Genomic DNA, 19,049 nt, shown 5'->3' on the forward strand with positions numbered 1-19,049 from the left:
CCTTTCTCTCTCCATCACTGTTAGATTTTTCTCTAAGACTTTAGTTTTCATCTTATTCAACTTAAATCCCGCTACTTGTCCGAATTCTTGAATCAATTCCAGTACTTTTTTGGTACTAGATTCTGGCTCCTGTAGTGTCAATACCAAATCGTCAGCAAATGCTTTTAGTTTGTACTGTTTAGCTCCAACTTGTATACCTTTAACTGTTTGGTCCCTTCTAATCATGTTTAGAAGAACCTCCAGGACCGATATAAAAAGCAATGGAGAGATTGGGCAACCTTGTCGTGTTCCTTTCTCTATCTTAAATTCTTCCGTCACCACATTATTCACAATTAATTTAGCCTTTTGTTCTGAATAAATTGCACCTATACCATTTTCAAAACCTTGACCAACCCCCATCCCCTGTAAATTTTTCTTCATAAAACTCCAAGAAATGTTGTCAAAAGCTTTCTCCGCATCCACAAATATCAAAACTGCTTTGGTATTAATATTCACTTGTAACTTTTCTAAAATGTTAATTATGTTCCTCGTGTTATCAGACAAGTGTCTACCCGGGAGAAAGCCAGCTTGGTCTTTATGAATTTCTTCTACTAATACCTTTTTTAGTCTCTTAGCCAAAATGTCTGCAAAGATTTTATAGTCCACATTAAGCAAAGATATGGGGCGGTAATTCTTAAGCTGTGTCTTCTCAGCCTCTATTTTCGGTATAAGTGTAATATAAGCTTCCTTCCACGACTCTGGTGCCTTTTTCCCTTCCAATATTCCATTACACACTTCCATTAAAGGCTGTATTATCCATTCTTTCAAGGTTCTGTAATATCTTGAAGTCAAACCGTCCGGTCCTGGGGATTTACCCAATTTCATATTCTGGATGGCCCCTTCTATCTCTTGCTCCGTTATTTTATAATTTAGCATTAACTTATTTTCTTGAGAGATTTTTTGTAGTCCATTTATTTTCAAAAAACTATCTATATCCATTTGTTTCTGAGTTTCCTGTGTATATAGTTGTTTAAAATACCTCTGAAAACACTTTCTAATCTCCACTGGATTCTGTATGTTTTTCCCTTCTACTTCCAAATTTGTAATAGTATTAAGTTTCTGTCTTTTTTTCATTTGCCAAGCCAGTAGTTTTCCACATTTGTTTGCCGATTCAAATGTCTTTTGTCTCATCTGTTTAATTTTCCATTCTATTTCCTGATTTATCATTTTCATGTATTGTACTTGATGTAACATTATCTCTTTAAAAATCTCCTGCGATTTTGGCTTCGCTCTCAGTTTCTTCTCTCCTTCCTTTATTTTCTCCAAGATCTTGTCTTTTTTCTCATTTTGGACTCTCTTTTGGATCGCATTCTGTTGTATCAAGAATCCTCTCATGACCGCTTTACTTGCGTCCCAAATTACTCTTTTTTCTACAGTGGTATTCATATTTATCTCAAAATAGTCTCTCAAAGTTTTTTGGGCCTTCTTGGTCACCATCAGGGTCTTTCCCAGGGAGTCTTCTCTTCTCATGAGGTGGCCAAAGTATTGGAGCCTCAGCTTCGGGATCTATCCTTCCAGTGAGCACTCAGGGCTGATTTCCTTAAGAATGGATAGGTTTGATCTTCTTGCAGTCCATGGGACTCTCAAGAGTCTCCTCCAGCACCATAATTCAAAAGCATCAATTCTTCGGCGATCAGCCTTCTTTATGGTCCAGCTCTCACTTCCATACATCACTACTGGGAAAACCATAGCTTTAACTATATGGACCTTTGTTGGCAAGGTAATGTCTCTGCTTTTTAAGATGCTGTCTAGGTTTGTCATTGCTTTTCTCTCAAGAAGCAGACGTCTTTTAATTTCGTGACTGCTGTCACCATATGCAGTGATCATGGAGCCCAAGAAAGTAAAATCTCTCACTGCCTCCATTTCTTCCCTTTCTATTTGCCAGGAGGTGATGGGACCAGTGGCCATGATCTTAGTTCTTTTGATGTTGAGCTTCAGACCATATTTTGCGCTCTCCTCTTTCACCCTCATCAAGAGGTTCTTTAATTCCCCCTCACTTTCTGCCATCAATGTTAAGTCATCTGCATATCTGAGGTTGTTGATATTTCTTCCGGTAATCTTAATTCCAGCTTGGGATTCATCCAGTCCAGCCTTTCGCATGATGAATTCTGCATATAAGTTAAATAAGCAAGGAGACAATATACAGCCTTGTCATACTCCTTTCCCAATTTTGAACCAATCAGTTGTTCCATATCCAGTTCTAACTGTAGCTTCTTGTCTCACATAGAGATTTCTCAGGAGACAGATGAGGTGATCAGGCACTCCCATTTCTTTAAGAACTTGCCATAGTTTGCTGTGGTCGACACAGTCAAAGGCTTTTGCATAGTCAATGAAGCAGAAGTAGATGTCTTTCTGGAACTCTCTAGCTTTCTCCATAATCCAGCGCATGTTTGCAATTTGGTCTCTGGTTCCTCTGCCCCTTCGAAATCCAGCTTGTACTTCTGGGAGTTCTTGGTCCACATACTGCTTAAGCCTACCTTATAGAATTATAAGCATAACCTTGCTAGCATGTGAAATGAGTGTAATTGTGCGGCAGTTGGAGCATTCTTTGGCACTGCCCTTCTTTGGGATTGGGATGTGGACTGATCATCTCCAATCCTCTGGCCACTGCTGAGTTTCCCAAACTTGGTGGCATATTGAGTGTAGCACTTTAACAGCATCATCTTTAAAGATTTTAAATAGTTCAGCTGGAATTTGCCATTTCTGGGTATCAGCAATTTTCTGGGAAGTTTTAAAAAGGCAACAGGGGTAGAGATCTCAGATAATGTGTAGCAGGCTGGAGGCTGCTGAAAAAAGAATGTGTTTGCATTCACCAGAGGGAACAGGACAACTTTGGCTGAGGTGCAAACTGTCCAAACTTTCTGAACTGTAGTCTGAACAGGCAGTGGGCTCATCTGGGTAAGAGAAAGAAAATCTGTGCTCTGTAGGATGTGACTGTTGGCTATTTGCAGTTTAGTAGCGCAGAGAGCTTGCTGGGGAGACCATGCATTAAAAAATAAAGGACTCAAAAATAACTTAAACAAGGTTTTAATAAGAAAAACAAAAACTCCTTTTACACTAAATACATTAACAACCAAACCAGACCCAACCACCAACCCATCCCCCAGGGTAATGGGAGAGCTAGGTGCTGCTCCTTATATACTACACCCAAATGCTGACACACCTTAATCAAATACACTCAACAGCACCTGCTACGTTTCACAGCTGTAAAGCTGGGTCTCGTTATCTTACTCTGGCCCTTGCTCTGGCCCCTTAAAGACATACACATCGGGTGGAACAATGATGAACCTTTACATTTAAAGAAACCATTCAACATTTCCCCTGCGGTTCATCATTGTGGAACAAAAACATAAAGCATATTTTGTACATGTCTTTCATGTGTAACCTTTGGAAGTGCTTTAGTAAAAATGTCCGCAATTTGATTGTCACCTGGAACATATTCAAATACAATCATTTCGTCAGCAATTAGTTTCTTTACAAACTGTAAACGTAACCTTAAGACTCTAGTGCGCTGCGTATTGGTCTCTGAACACAGGATAGCAAGTCCGCTCTGGGAATCAAGGTAAACTTTTACTGGTAGTGTTACTTGCATCTGTAGGTCTGCAAATACTTGCAGATACCATTCTACATCACGAGTGGCCTGAACGCATGCACATAATTCACTCTCTGTTGTGGAGAGACAAATAATGGTTTGTGTCTGGGACTTCCATTCAAATGGACAACCATTATAACAAAACACCATACCAGACACACCCCTGCAATTATTTTGTTCCACTGCATGAGATGCATCGCAGAAAATTTCAAAACCTTTGTCAATACATGTTGTAAACTGCAACCTATAATGTTTGGTGTGTTTAAGGTAATTTCTGAACATCATTGTAGCTTTTTGGCTCAAAAACTGCCTTATTGGCATACACAGTATTAAAATGTTCATCTGCAAAACGTTGTGGCTTCTGTCTCTTTCTATCTGAACGTCTCAGTCCGGAAGGAGAGTCAGACTCCTCAGACTTAATGGGACTAAGTGAACCACTAGTTTCAGGTTGTAAATCATTATCAGATTGAAGAGATGCCTGTAGGCTAAGCTCACGGTCAGAAAACTCAAGAGAATCTAACCTCCCCTCGGGTGCCTGTGACTTTAAATCATCAAACAAATCAGATTCAACAGACTTTTTGTCTTTTTCCATTAATTCAGAAGCACCATTTCCTGCTGCTGCTGCTTCTTCCTCTTCTTCCTCAGTATTATCTATACCATCAGTATCTTGGAAGACAGCAACTCCATTCCAATTTACAGTTTGTATCATGCTTCTGGTAATATGAAATTTGCCAGTTGCTGGTATGTAAATTCTGTACGCCCCCTGCTGGTAGCCCATTAATTTTCCCTGGACACTACGTTCACCCAATTTCTGCTTAGCGGGATAATGCATTGTTACATCTGAACCCCAAATGCGTAGGTATTTCAGATTAGGGCGTTTTTTAAACAGCTTCTCATAGGGGGTGACATCTAAACCAGAATGATAACTGCGATTTCTAACATAACAAAACGCATTAAGCGCTTCAGCCCAAAAGTCTTTGGACAGATTAGCATCGTGCAGATACGTTTTAACCCCTGCCTGTAGGTCACGCTGCACAACTTCAACAAGCCCATTTTGCCAGGGACTTCGAGGGCAAGATAACTCATGAGTAGTCCCCTGCGCTTCCAGGAAATTCTCAAAATCCTCAGAAACAAATTCTCCACCCCGGTCAGAAAACAGGTTCTTAATAGGTTTGTTAAAGTGCGTTTTTACCCAGTTGCAAAAAACTTTGTACTTCTCAAATGCTTGGGACTTCTCAGCTATTGCATAAGTCCAACAATATCTACTATACTGGTCTATCAGAGTAAGCCAGTACTTAGAACCTCCTAATGATGGTGGGAGTGGCCCAACTAAATCACAGTGTACACGCTCAAATGGCTCAGTTACTTTCCTATCTGAGCACCTACCCTTGCGTGCAACCTTAATCTTATTCTTGCAACAGGATAGACATTGCATAAAGAATTTACATGGTTTTAAGTTGAGGCCATTAACAATATTCTTTGTCTTAATTACATCAGCAAAATTCAGGTGTCCCAGAATTCTGTGCGCCTCATGGACACACCCGGAATGTGGCCTTACATTCCTCAACCCCTGGCTTGACTGTGCTGCTCTGCAATTTATAGGCGATTGGGAGTAGGTGCGAAAATACAGTCTATATAAACCATCAGATTCCCGGGCATATAATAGACGTTTGTTCCCATCGAAAAACTCACACATTGACTTTAAGAAACGCACAGTTATGCCTTGACGAGCAAAGCACCTTACTGACAATAAATTGTCCACTGACGGGTAGTAAATGCAGTTCGCTATCGTAATGTTTAAAGAGTCAAGTTTAACGGTACCCCTGCCAAGCGACTGCAAGACTTGTGAATTGGCTAAATGTACATTACCAATTTCCTCTTCGAAAGAAATAAACAAGCTTCGATCGTTGCAAATATGCTGAGATGCTCCTGAGTCCACAACAAAAGACTTCCACTTGGCACGTTTAAGTCTTTTACGATCTGTTGTCCTAGCATGGAAAACTCGCGGCTCGTTTCTGTCTCTACTATACGATGTCGGCTGCTGGGCTGACAACCGTGACTGACGAACAGAAACAGGCTTGGGAGTACTTTGCTTTCTTTTGGATCTGCAGTCCTTTGCAAAATGTCCTTGTTTATTGCAGAACCAACAACGCTTTGCAGCTTTAAATACAGTTGTATCACCACAAGTTTGCATATGGCGTTCCTCATTACTTCTGGAAATAGGAGTGCTTATGGCACAAGCCTCCATTCTGTCCAACTCGCCCATTAATCTTGCCGTTACCCCTTCCACAGTTAATTGTGCTGGTGGAACGGCAGATATCTGGCTAGCTATACCATCAAAGTCCTCATTAAGGGAACAAAGAATGATAAAAACATACTGAATATCAGGTATGTCCATGTCCCTTCGAATTAATTCGCCGCGTATTGCCTCCAGACGTCTCAAGTGTGCTGCCAAATCACCACCAGGCTGCAACTTCGTCTGGTACAACTGCTTGAAAAACGTCAATGCAGATGCTGACTCTTTTCTAACATGCACTGCTGCAAGACTGTCCCACATTTCTTTGGCAGTTTTCTTATTTCTTATATAGACTACTTGCTGGTCGCTGACTGCCAAATTAATTATCGCCCTGGCTTTTGCATCTCCTTTCGACCAAGCATTAGTCACAGGGTCAGGAGGGTCATCAGTTACATAGGTCCATACTTCTCTAGAGGTCAAAAGCGCCTCCACGCGAAAAGACCATAAACTATAGTTCTCATCTGTTAGCTGTGGGAAGACCAGAGCCTTCTCAGCTTCAGGAACCCGGTCAACCATTCTGGAACTCTTCCAGACCCACAGAACTACGCTAACAGGAGAAGGAGTTTTCAAACCTTTCTCAGAGTCCAAAAATATGCAGTCATCCACTCAGCATCTGGGCCCATAACCAAAGATGTTGGCTATTTGCAGTTTAGTAGCGCAGAGAGCTTGCTGGGGAGACCATGCATTAAAAAATAAAGGACTCAAAAATAACTTAAACAAGGTTTTAATAAGAAAAACAAAAACTCCTTTTACACTAAATACATTAACAACCAAACCAGACCCAACCACCAACCCATCCCCCAGGGTAATGGGAGAGCTAGGTGCTGCTCCTTATATACTACACCCAAATGCTGACACACCTTAATCAAATACACTCAACAGCACCTGCTACGTTTCACAGCTGTAAAGCTGGGTCTCGTTATCTTACTCTGGCCCTTGCTCTGGCCCCTTAAAGACATACACATCGGGTGGAACAATGATGAACCTTTACATTTAAAGAAACCATTCAACAGTGACAGGATGGGGGAGCCTTTTCTGGGGTTTTACTGCAGAGTGAGGGGGAGAAAGACTTCTATTATGCTCTTCCTTAGAGGCAATGTTGGGAGGTTTGCACAATGTCTACAGCCATACTACCCTGAACATGCCTGAATTTGGAAGCTAAGCAGGGTCAGACCTGGTTAGTACATGGATGGGAGACAGCTTGGGAAAAATGGGTGCCATAGTATGCCTTTGCCTCCTTTGGCCTGTTGGCGGCCCCTCTGTGCTTTTCCATCTCCATTTGCCACACTACTGGCTGCTCTTTCATCATTTGTTTTTTTATCCACTTCTGTTGTGGCTTCCCCTTTTAGCCTTGCTACGCTGCAGCTACTTCCTCCCTTTCGCTGCAGACTCTATGCCAGAGAACACTTGCTGCTTTTAAGAGTGCCAGGTCCACTGAGCACGTGCCTGCCCTTTACCTGAGGCCTCAGGACAGGTTGTAACAGTTAAATATATAAGTAGAAAGCAAGTAAAACAGAACAGTAAAACCATAAAAGTGTAAAAACAATTAAATATATTTACATATATAAAATAATACAAACCTTTAAAAACAATTCTGCATGCAAAGGCAGTTAAGATAGTTCCAGTACAGATGTAGACTGGAATAATAATAATAATAATAATAATAATAATAATAATAATAATAAACACTTGAAAGGCATGCTGATGAATCTTTCCCTTCGGGTTTCCCTCAGATCCTCATTTTCCCAGGCTCTAGCACAGTTCACCACATTTACACATCTTTGCAATTTTTTTTAAAGACGTGCTTATGATAATTAATCAGTATTTAAGTAAAACTTTTTATCAGTGTGCATAATTTCACAAACAGATCCCCTTAATGCATTTGTGTATGTTGTTTTTGTTAATATTTGCATTTTGTTTGCACTTGCTCCTAATATGTGCATTTTTGTGTTGGAGAACCGCATCATAAAATTCTGAGGCATGCAAAGGGTACCTGCATTTCAGTTCATGTGTTGTTTCAGGAAGCGTGAAGTTATGCACACTTTCCCTGCTTCCCAGTTCCAGGCATACCTCCTGGAATACTTCCTTGATTGATTAAAATGGGGAGCCAGCAAAGAAAATAAATCAGCCGAGGGTGTAGAACTACAGGGTGGTAGGACCTGCCAACTGCCACCAGAGGGCACCCTTGAATAAGAGGAAGCAAAGGGAAGGAACTAAGACAAAATAGCTTAGAAAAGAGCCAAGTCTGGAATTACACCTCCTCCTCCCTGTTTTAACTTTATTGCTGTATTCATTACCTCAAAGATGCACCATGGTCTTGGATACCATCAATAAAGCAAAATCAAAAAAAAGAGGGGAGGGAGTTTTGTATTGGAAGCTAAACACAAAAATAAAAATACACTTTGTAGTTTGATTAAATTGGGACTGGATCACTATACTCTTATCACTCCCAGGAATCTGTGTGGGTTTGTGTCCCTGCACCTTATTACACTGATAAACAATAAATACCCTTCATTTCTCCACAGTATCCATAGTCCCTTTGAAATTTCCTTTGGCAGCATCTCACGGCCACTGCCTTAGAGAAACTGAAAGAATCAGGGCAGAACATACGTTCTCAAGCCAGCTGAAAGATGTGTTGTTGGGAGAGTCAATAAAGACATTCATTTATGATTTTCTTGGTTTACAAAAGTATATGCCTTGTCTCTTTTTTCAGGTTGTGCAGGTATTTGGGGCTTATTCTTATTTTTTTGTGTGAGAAAATAAATGAGTGTAGTTTCCCGCCCCCCGCCACTTCTGGGTTGAGGGAATCCAGATTGGGACGGTTTGGAATAAATAGGTTAATTAGATTTGGGGTTAATGTATTTATTGTCCTTTGTTAACAGCATGGCGATTTCCCTGACTTCCTTGCATACCACTGTATCATTCACCAGCAAGTTTTGGCAAGCAAGAGATCGAACACAAAAATGTCATGGACGTAGCTTTTAAAATTGTAAATTCAATTCGTGGAAAATCACTTCTAAGGTGGCAACCCGAAGTAATTTTACACACAGATGTAAGGTGGCTCAGTAGGTACAAATTTTTGCTAAGATTTCGCAGTTTGTTGAAAGAAATAATAACCTTTTTGAAGGAGAGAGGAGATGAGTACGCTCAGTTAGAAGATGAGGAGTGGTTGTTTGATCTGGCTTTCCTTGTTGATTTCACAGGTAAACTTGGTGATATGAACCTAGAGCTACAAGGTAAAGGTAAATGCATTGGAGAGATGATGAGCAATCAATCAATCAAAATGTTTATTCGGCTTTACGCCCATCATGAAACACAACACAACAAAACAAATCAAATAAAACAGCGGACTCATACAAACCACAAGTAGTATAACACAGTTCACAACTCACAAGGACAGATATTAGCCGTTCATAAAAAAAGTTTAAGATTAAGATTAAAAAAATTTAGGCACTACACTAAAATCAATATCTGATGTCATTATAGAAAATTCTTATAACTATCAATAATCAGCTAACATTCCATTCCGTCTCTTGTACGAGAGGACGGCTGTTAGGAATTTAGCAACCTGTTGGGTAATATAAGGATCCACATCTTGAAGAACCCAGGCAAGCTGTAGGTCTACTGGTTTGTCAGCCATAGGCTGGATTATGGAGTTTAGTATACTAGCACGGGCTGAACTGTACAAAGGGCAGATAAACATAACATGATGTAGAGATTCAGATGTTTTCATTTCACAAGCACACATTGAAGGGACTTGGCACTTAGTAAATCTATGTCTCAGCACGTTTGTTGGAAAGACATTGAACCTAGCTCTAATGAAGGCATATCGGTGAGACGCGGCCATAAGCGAAGTTAAGTAGGACAGAGCACGGTAGATAGGGGTTATGCCTAAATTTAACGGCGAGCAGGCTCCACCACCAGCTACGAAATTTTGGTATCGCTCCACATCATCCAGCCTTTGATTTATACACCTTTTAGCCACATTTAGATCCAGTTTGAGCAATTCAGTGGGCGAGATCTCATAGGACAGCAATTTGGCATGGATTTTTCCTGACCACAAATTTGTGAAGTCATCTCGCCACATGCATTGAATGAGATAGTGGTTCGGGAGTTTATGCCATAGGGATATCCAATAAATCAAAACTCTCCTCCATATAACTAGCTCCACTGAGGGGATCTTCATTTCTAAACGAATAGCCCCATTACTTACGCATGTTGGTAATTTTAGAAGTCGGCGTAAGAATTGGCTTTGAAGTGACTCTAAAGGTGAGAGGTTTGCAAAGGCAGCCCATAAAGGTGCAGCATAGGCCACTGTGGCCATCACTTTGATGCTATACACTTTCAAGGTGTATAGCACCTTGATGATGAGCATAGTTTCATCCTACAAAACAAAATTTAAGCTAATGATGACTGACCTTACAATCAATACCTTTGATCACTTTCCTAATATGCAGGACCATCTGGAAAAAAAAATCCTGATTTTGTTTTTCAAACAGAAAAGTATGTGGCCAAAATTGGTTCTGTTATTCAGGAGTTTGAAAAGAGATTTGGTGACTTCCAAAAAATTGAGTCAATTGTAGAGTACATGTCATTTCCATTCAAATCTGATTTGGACATTAAAGAAATTGCAGTCACTATTGGTAAAAATTGTGTTGCTCACCAGGCCAGTCTATCCCACCCCGTAGACCTTGCCAAACCCCACTCAGTCCCATTCAGTAAGGAGAGGGGAATCTTTTTGGTTCCATGAGCCAGATCTTTTTCTAGATTGTTCTCCTGGGCCAAATTTGACAAGTAGGTGGTGCCTGATTCCACTTTAGCAGGAGATTTTTATGTACACCCCTTTCTGATTCACGGAGTGGTGTGCATTAAAAACCTACCTCCCAAAAAAGGAACTTTCCTCTTCATTTTAGCAGAGATTTCCTTGCAGGTTTGCTTGGAATCCTCTGCTAAAATAACGGGGGGAGCAGACTCGATTTTAGCATTTGCAATGCAAAACCCTTCATGAATCAGGAGAGGGTTTGCACAGCAGAGCAGGACAGTTTCTAGGGAGCTGCCCTGCCCTGCCAGTTTCTCCATGGCTCATTTGGGCAGCCTGCCTGCCCACCCGCTTCATTTGAGTCTCCCTCCTCTGCTTCCAGGGTTGCAGGTGGCACTATGGTCTAAACCACTGAGCCTTGGGCTTGTCAATCAGAAGGTCAGTGGTTCGAATCCCTGCGACGGGGTGAGCTCCCGTTGCTCGATCCCAGCTCCTGCCAACCTAGCAGTTCAAAAGCATGCCAAAAAGTGCAAGTAGATAAATAGGTACTGCTCTGGCGGGAAGGTAAACGGCGTTTCCGTGTGCTGCTCTGGTTTCGGTGTTCTGTTGTGCCAGAAACGGCTTAGTCATGCTGGCCACATGACCCGGAAAAACTGCGGACAAATGCCAGCTCCCTTGGCCTGTAAAGCAAGATGAGCGCTGCAACCCCAGAGTCATCTGCGACTGGACTTGACTGTCAGGGGTCCTTTACCTTTACCTCTGCTTCCATTCTACACAGGGTCCAACATTGCTGTGATGGTAGATACATTTAAATGATAACAGACCCCATCAGGAAACTACTGAACCTGATCGAACACAGCAAGGCAACCAAACTCCCATTGACAATTATGTCCCTAGACATCCTCAAAGCCTTTGATTGCTTGGAGTGGAAATACATATTAGCAGTACTAACTAACATGAAATTTGGCCCCAACTTCCTACAAATCCTCAAACAAATATACTCCCAAGCCTCAGCAAAATGCAGAACTAACAATATGTATTCTAATACTATAGCTATCCAAAGAGGCACGAAACAAGAATGCCACTGTCTCCCTTCTTATTTATCCTGGCTCTGGAACCCCTAGCAATCCGCATCCGAGCAGCCACAGACATCAAGGGAGTGGAAATAAAAGGCAGAACCTATAAATTAGGGCTCTTTGCAGATGACCTAATGGTCACAACACCAGACCCCATAAGCACAGCAACCTCCCTAATCAGAGAACTCAACACATTTGCAATGGTGTCGGGCCTACAAGTAAATTTTACAAAGTCAGAAGCTATGTGCTTCAACACCCCTCCTCACACCCAAAAAGAACTCATGAAGGTCACCAAAATAAAACTTTGCCACACCAAGTTCAGATACCTAGGGGTACAAATAACCAGAAACCTCAATAAATTGTACCTCCACAACTACAAGCCCCTGTGGCGACAAATTAACAAAGACCTAAAGAGATGGAATAACATGAATTTCACTCTCTCAGACAAAATAGCCATGATCAAAATGATCACACTCCCAAAACTAACCTACCTATTCCAAACCCTCCCAACTTGGATTCCCTCAACCCAACTTCGCAGTTGGCAGAGAAAACTACACTCTTTCATCTTCTCACATAAAAAACCAAGAATAAGCCCCAAATACCTGCACCTCCCCACCTCAGAAGGAGGATGGGGAATCCCCAACATAGAAGCATATTACAATGCCAACCAAATACGCCATATAATCCCATATATACTAGAAGATGAGACAAAACAATGGGTACACCTAGAGAGGGACACAATTGAAAACACCTGCACCACAACATACCCACTCCTCCCAAACAAACTAAAGAAAATTCCCACAACACTTAACAGGTACACACAGACCATGCTCAAAGCATGGAAAACACAAATAGGCAAACTATCCCCAACCCCATCCCCACTTATCCCCCTGGCGTACCCCCCATTATTCCACCATGCAGCACAAAACCTCCAGATAAAAACCTGGCGAACCAAAGGCTTATATCGCCTAATAGACTTTTATAAAAACAACAAACCCTTGTCAACACAAGAAATACAAGACAAACTAGAAGACACCCAAATGACCTGGTTAACACAACACCAACTACATGCCCTCTTAAACAACCCAACAGTAAAATCAGCAGCAACTAGGCCCCTGACAACCTTCGAAAACCTCCTCCTAACAACAAAGGGAAACGGTAAAGGGACGGTATCCGCAATATACAAAATACTACTCCAAAACCCCGCAAATCCCCTAGACGCAATCAAAAAACAATGGGAGAATGACATAGGCTATGAGATTAACCCCACTCAATGGACCAGAATGTGGTCTAAACCCCCCTTTAAATCCATATCAACGAAAAGAAAAGAACTCACACTGAAACTCACCTACAGGTGGTACCTAACACCAAGGAAACTAGCGCTAATACACCCAGGAACCTCACCAAAATGCTGGAGAGGGTGCACCTCCACAGGCACATACCTCCACATGTGGTGGGAGTGTCCCAAAATTCAACTATTCTGGACAACAGCCATACAAGAAATATGTAAAATAACTAAGCAAGTAATAGACATCACCCCAGAATTGGCCCTACTAAACATCTTCCAAGACAACAATGCCCATTTACACCACAAAGAACTCATAACCCACCTGCTCTCAGCAGCCAGAAACACCATAACCAGACACTGGAGAGACCTGTCAGGAGTAAGCATGGACCAATGGTACCAAATAGTATGGGAAACAGCCCTACTAGAAAAATTAACTAATAAACTGAAACTGACACGGGGACAAACAGAAGAAGACGCCTTCACCCCGGTATGGCTCCCCTTTATCACATACACAACCCAACAGGACAATGACAATAATCCACCAACAGCATACAAATCAATATGGCTAACCTGATCCAAAACACCCACCCACCTCACTCACACACGAAAACAAAGATCACCACAGCCAATCACAAGCAAACAATCATACCCTAAGCCAACCCCAACCTCTCTCACCACCAAAGGAACACAAGTGAACAACACAAGCAACGCTGACACCAAACTCTACATACATTAAACATAATAGAAACACCGCCACCCGACCCCACCCCCATCCATCTTCCCTCTCTCCACCCCCCTCTTTTTTCTTTCTTTTTTCTTCTCCCCCTAATGCCTCAACAAATGAAACAGATTTGTAAAAATGTTACATGGAAGAAGAAAAAATACGAGGCACTACACTTCTGTAAAACAAGAAAATCCTTTATAAAAAATATTTTAAAAAAATAAACACATGGCTATATGATCAGTCATCCTTGTGCTACCATTTTCTGTGGGAAAACAACATTCCCTGTGTGGGAAGATCCCCTCCCAAAAGATGAGATATTCATATTCTAATCAAGTAGAGTATATATAAATGTTAATCAGAGTAAAAAAGCAAACCTGTTCTCAGAAGTGTCAACTAAAGACATGTCACATTTCAAGAAAGTTCCTTCATTAGGAGCAACTGTAGACTTTCACAATCATGGTGCCAAGCAGACACCTGATAGTTGTGCAAGCTGCTTTGGCTGCTCTGTAGAAGGAGCAACCCGAGACATTTCAACCTGGGATAAATGCATTCTATGTGGGGCTTCACTTGTGCATCACCTGGAAGCTGCAGTTAGTGCAGAATGCTGCAGCACGATTGCTGACAGGAGTGAGGCCTTGTCAGCATGTAACACCTATGCTCAGAGCTCTGCACCGGTTGCCAATCTGCTGCCAGGCCAGGTTCAAGGTGTTACTATTGGCATATAAAACTCTTAAGAATTTGGGACCAGCTTACCTGCAAGATCCCCTTCTCAATATGTGTCCAAACATGCAGGCTGGCACTGGTACAGATCACACATAATACCCGCTCCGCATTTCTAAGAACTTGATCATTTAGTGTGGCACTTTGGAACTCCCTATTGAAATCAAACAGGCGCCTTCATTGTACACTTTTCGGCGCCTGCTAAAAACATTCCTGTTTAGACAAGCCTACTCAGATTCTTAGAAAGTTGAGGCAGTCTTAATCTGTTTTAGTATTTTAGCTTTTGTATGTTTTAAAGTGTGGTCATAACCTTTTCCTTAATATTTCTGTTTTATCTTTGGTAAACCGCTTTGAGATTTTTGGACAACCTAGAGGTGTATACATTTTATAAATAAATAAATGTTATTGATTGGAAGTTTTGAGAAGAGTTTCTCTTTTTTAGACTATTCATGCTAAAGCTCCTCCAGCTACCATACCAGAGTCCCCAGATCTGGTGCCAGACTTAAGGGTCCCTCGGTATGGTACCCCCAAGAGGCCCCCTAACACAAGCACACACACACATAGTGTGATTGCACAGGAATGGTGCCCCCCCGACATTTAGTCATACACATTTATTTCAGTCTCCTTCATGGATCACTGCCTTGTTGTGGCGAAGGGGCTTGAATAAATCAGAGAAGCTATGAGCTATGCCGTGCAGGGCCACCCAAGATGGACAGGTCATAGTGGAGAGTTTTGACTAAACGTGATCCACCTGGAGCAGGAACCGGCAAGCCACTCCAGTATCCCTGCCAAGAAAACTCCATGGACAAAGACAACAGGCATATAAAAGTTATGATGCTGGAAGATGAGCCCCTCAGGTCGGAAGGCGTCCAACATGCTACTGAGGAAGAGCAGAGGACAAGTACAAGTAGATTCAGAGCTGATGAAATATTGCATAGGAACCTGGAATGTAAGAACCATGAACCTTGGTAAGCTGGATGTGGTCAAAAATGAGATGGCAAGAATAAATATTGACATCCTGGGCATCAGTGAACTAAAATGGACGGGAATGGGCGAATTCAGTTCGGTTGACCATCATACCTACTACTGTGGGCAAGAATCCCGTAGAAGAAATGGAGTGGCCCTCATAGTCAACAAAAGAATGGCAAAAGCTGTACTGGGGTACAGTCTCAAAAATGATAGATGATCCTGATACGAATCCAAGGCAGACCTTTTAACATCACAGTAATCCAAATTTATGCACCAACTACCAGTGCTGAAGAAACTGAAATTGACCAGTTCTATGAAGGCTTACAACACCTTCTAGAAATGACACCAAAGAAGGATGTTCTTCTCATTATAGGGGATTGGAATGCTAAAGTAGGGCGTCAAGAGATAAAAGGAACTGGCAAGTTTGGCCTTGGAGATCAAAACGAAGCAGGGCAAAGGTTAATAGAGTTCTGTCAAGAGAACAAGCTGGTCATCACAAACATGCTTTTCCAACTACACAAGAGATGACTTTACACATGGACATCACCAGATGGGCAGCATCGAAATCAGATTGATTATATTCTCTGCAGCCAAAGATGGAGAAGCTCTATACAGTCAGCAAAAACAAGACCTGGAGCTGACTGTGGCTCAGATCATCAGCTTCTTATAGCAAGCTATAAGCAATTCAAGCTTAAACTGAAGAAAGTAGGAAAAACCACGGGGCCAGTAAGATACAATCTAAATCAAATCCCTTATGAATACACAGTGGAAGTGAGGAACAGATTTAAGGATTTAGATTTGGTGAACAGAGTGCCTGAAGAACTATGGATGGAGGCTCGCAACATTATACAGGAGGCAGCAACTAAAATCATCCCAATGAAAAGGAAATGCAAGAAAGCAAAGTGGCTGTCCAACGAGGCCTTACAAATAGCGGGGGAGAGAAGGCAAGCAAAATGTGAGGGAGACAGGAAATTGAATGCAGATTTCCAAAGAATAGCAAGGAGAGACAAGGCCTTCTTAAACGAGCAATGCAAAGAAATAGAGGAAAACAATAGAATGGGAAAAACCAGAGATCTGTTCAAGAAAATTGGAGATATGAAAGGAATTTTACGTACAAAGCTTACCTGTTAGGAGTGTGTGCAGGAGCCAGGCCCTGTGACCAGTAGGGCTTCGCAGGACTGGGGCCTTCCTAAGTTTGTTCTGGAGAGGCAAGGTGCAGCCGCACAGTGAGGCCACTTGGTCACTCACTTCACCTGGTGGCAAGAGCCGGGAAGGGATATAAGGTCAGCATTTTCCTTCAGCTCTTTGCCACAGCAACACATTTCCTGCCTTGCTGCGTGTGGCTTCTTGCTTTCTGATCCTTGGACCTTGGCTTCCTGACTCCCTGCTTCTTGATCCTCGGACCTTTGACTTCATGACTCCTTGCTTCTCACCCCTCAGACCCTTGACTTTGTGACTCCTTGCTTCTCTACCCTTGAACCCTTGACTTCGTGACTCTTTGCTTCCTGACCCTCAGACCCCTGACTTCTGGACTCTGATTCCTGCTCTCACCCCTCCATCTTGCCCCCGGTCCCGATGTACTCAGCCGGGACTTTGATCACCCATAGACCAGACTGTGACATTACTATAATAAAGGGCAAAAGTGGTAAGGACGTAACAGAAGCAGAAGACATCAAGAAGAGGTGGCAGGAATACACAGAGGAATTATACCAGAAAGATATGGATGTCTTGTATACCCCAGGTAGTGAGGTTGCTGACCTTGAGCCAGACATCCTGGAGAGTGAAGTCAAATGGGCCTTAGAAAGCACTGCTAATAACAAAGCCAGTGAAAGTGATGATATTCCAGCTGAACTATTTAAAATTTTAAAAGATGCTGCTGTTAATGTGCTACACTCATTATGCCAGCAAGTTTGGAAAACTCAGCAGTGGCCAGAGTATTGGATAAGATCAGTCTACATCCCAATCCCAAAGAAGGGCAGTGCCAAAGAATGCTCCAACTACCACACAATTGCACTCATTTCACACGCTAGCACGGTTATGCTTAAAATTCTACAAGGCAGGCTCAAGCAGTATGTGGGCCAAGAACTCCCAGAAGTGCAAGCTGGATTTCAAAGGGGCAGAAGAACCAGAGACCAAATTGCAAACATGTGCTGGATTATAGAGAATGGTAAAGATTTAAAAAAACCATCTACTTCTGTTTCATTGACTACGCAAAAGCATTTGACTGTGTCAACCACAGCAAACTATTGTGGGTTCTTAAAGAAATGGGAGTACCTGATCACCTCATCTGTCTCCTGAGAAATTTCTATGTGGGACAAGAAGCAACAGTTAGAACTGGATATGGAACAACTGATTGGATCAAAATTGAGAAAGGAGTATGACAAAATTGAGAAAGGAGTATTGTGTCCCTGCTTATTTAATTTATATGCAGAATTCATCATGTGAAAGACTGGACTGGATGAATCCCAAACTGGAATTAAGATTGCCGGAAGAAACATCAACAACCTCCGATATGCAGATGGCACAACCTTGATGGCAGAAAGTGAGGAGGAATTAAAGAACCTTTTAATGAAGGTGAAAGAGGAGAGCACAAAATATGGTCTGAATCTGAACATCAAAAGAACTAAGATCATGGCCACTGGTCCCATCACCTCCTGGCAAATAGAAGGGGAAGAAATGGAGGCAGTGAGAGATTTTACTTTCTTGGGTTCCATGATCACTGCAGATGGTGACAGCAGTCACGAAATTAAAAGACGCCTGCTTCTTGGGAGAAAAGCAATGACAAATCTAGACAGCACCTTAAAAAGCAGAGACATCACCTTGCCAACAAAGGTCTGTATTCTTAAAGCTATGGTTTTCCCAGTACAGTGGTACCTCGGGTTAAGAACTTAATTTGTTCTGGAGTATAATAATAATAATAATAATAATAATAATAATAATAATAATAATAATGCTTTTCAAAGAACTTCATGATTATAGGTGTGAGTGCTACTGGACGAAAGTCATTCAGATCTTCCGGGTTAGATTTTTTTGCTATTGGGACGATAATAGAGGACTTTAGGCAGGATGGAACAATAGCCTGGGCTAGGGATCGATTTAAAATCCCAGTGAAAACTCCTGCTAGTTGATCTGCTAGTATGTTCTTAACCTGAAACTGTTCTTAACCTGAGGGTACCACTTTAGCTAATGGGGCCTCCCACTGCCACTGTGCTGCCGCCATGCTATTTCTGTTCTCATCCTGAAGCAAAGTTCTTAACCTGAGATACTGTTTCTGGCTTAGGGGAGTCTGTAACCTGAAGCGTCTGTAACCTGAGGTACCACTGTAGTGATGTATGGAATTGAGAGCTGGACCATAAAGAAGGCTGATTGCTGAAGAATTGATGCTTTTGAATTATGGTGCTGGAGGAGACTCTTGAGAGTCCCATGGACTGCAAGAAGATCAGACCTCTCCATTCTGAAGGAAATCAGCCCTGAGTGCTCACTGGAAGGACAGATCCTGAAGCTGAGGCTCCAATACTTTGGCCACATCATGAGAAGAGAATGGAAAAGACCCTGATGCTGGGAAAGATTGAGAGCACAAGGAGAA

Source organism: Podarcis raffonei, chromosome 5 (genome assembly GCF_027172205.1).
Source record: "Podarcis raffonei isolate rPodRaf1 chromosome 5, rPodRaf1.pri, whole genome shotgun sequence".
NCBI lineage: Eukaryota > Metazoa > Chordata > Lepidosauria > Squamata > Lacertidae > Podarcis > Podarcis raffonei.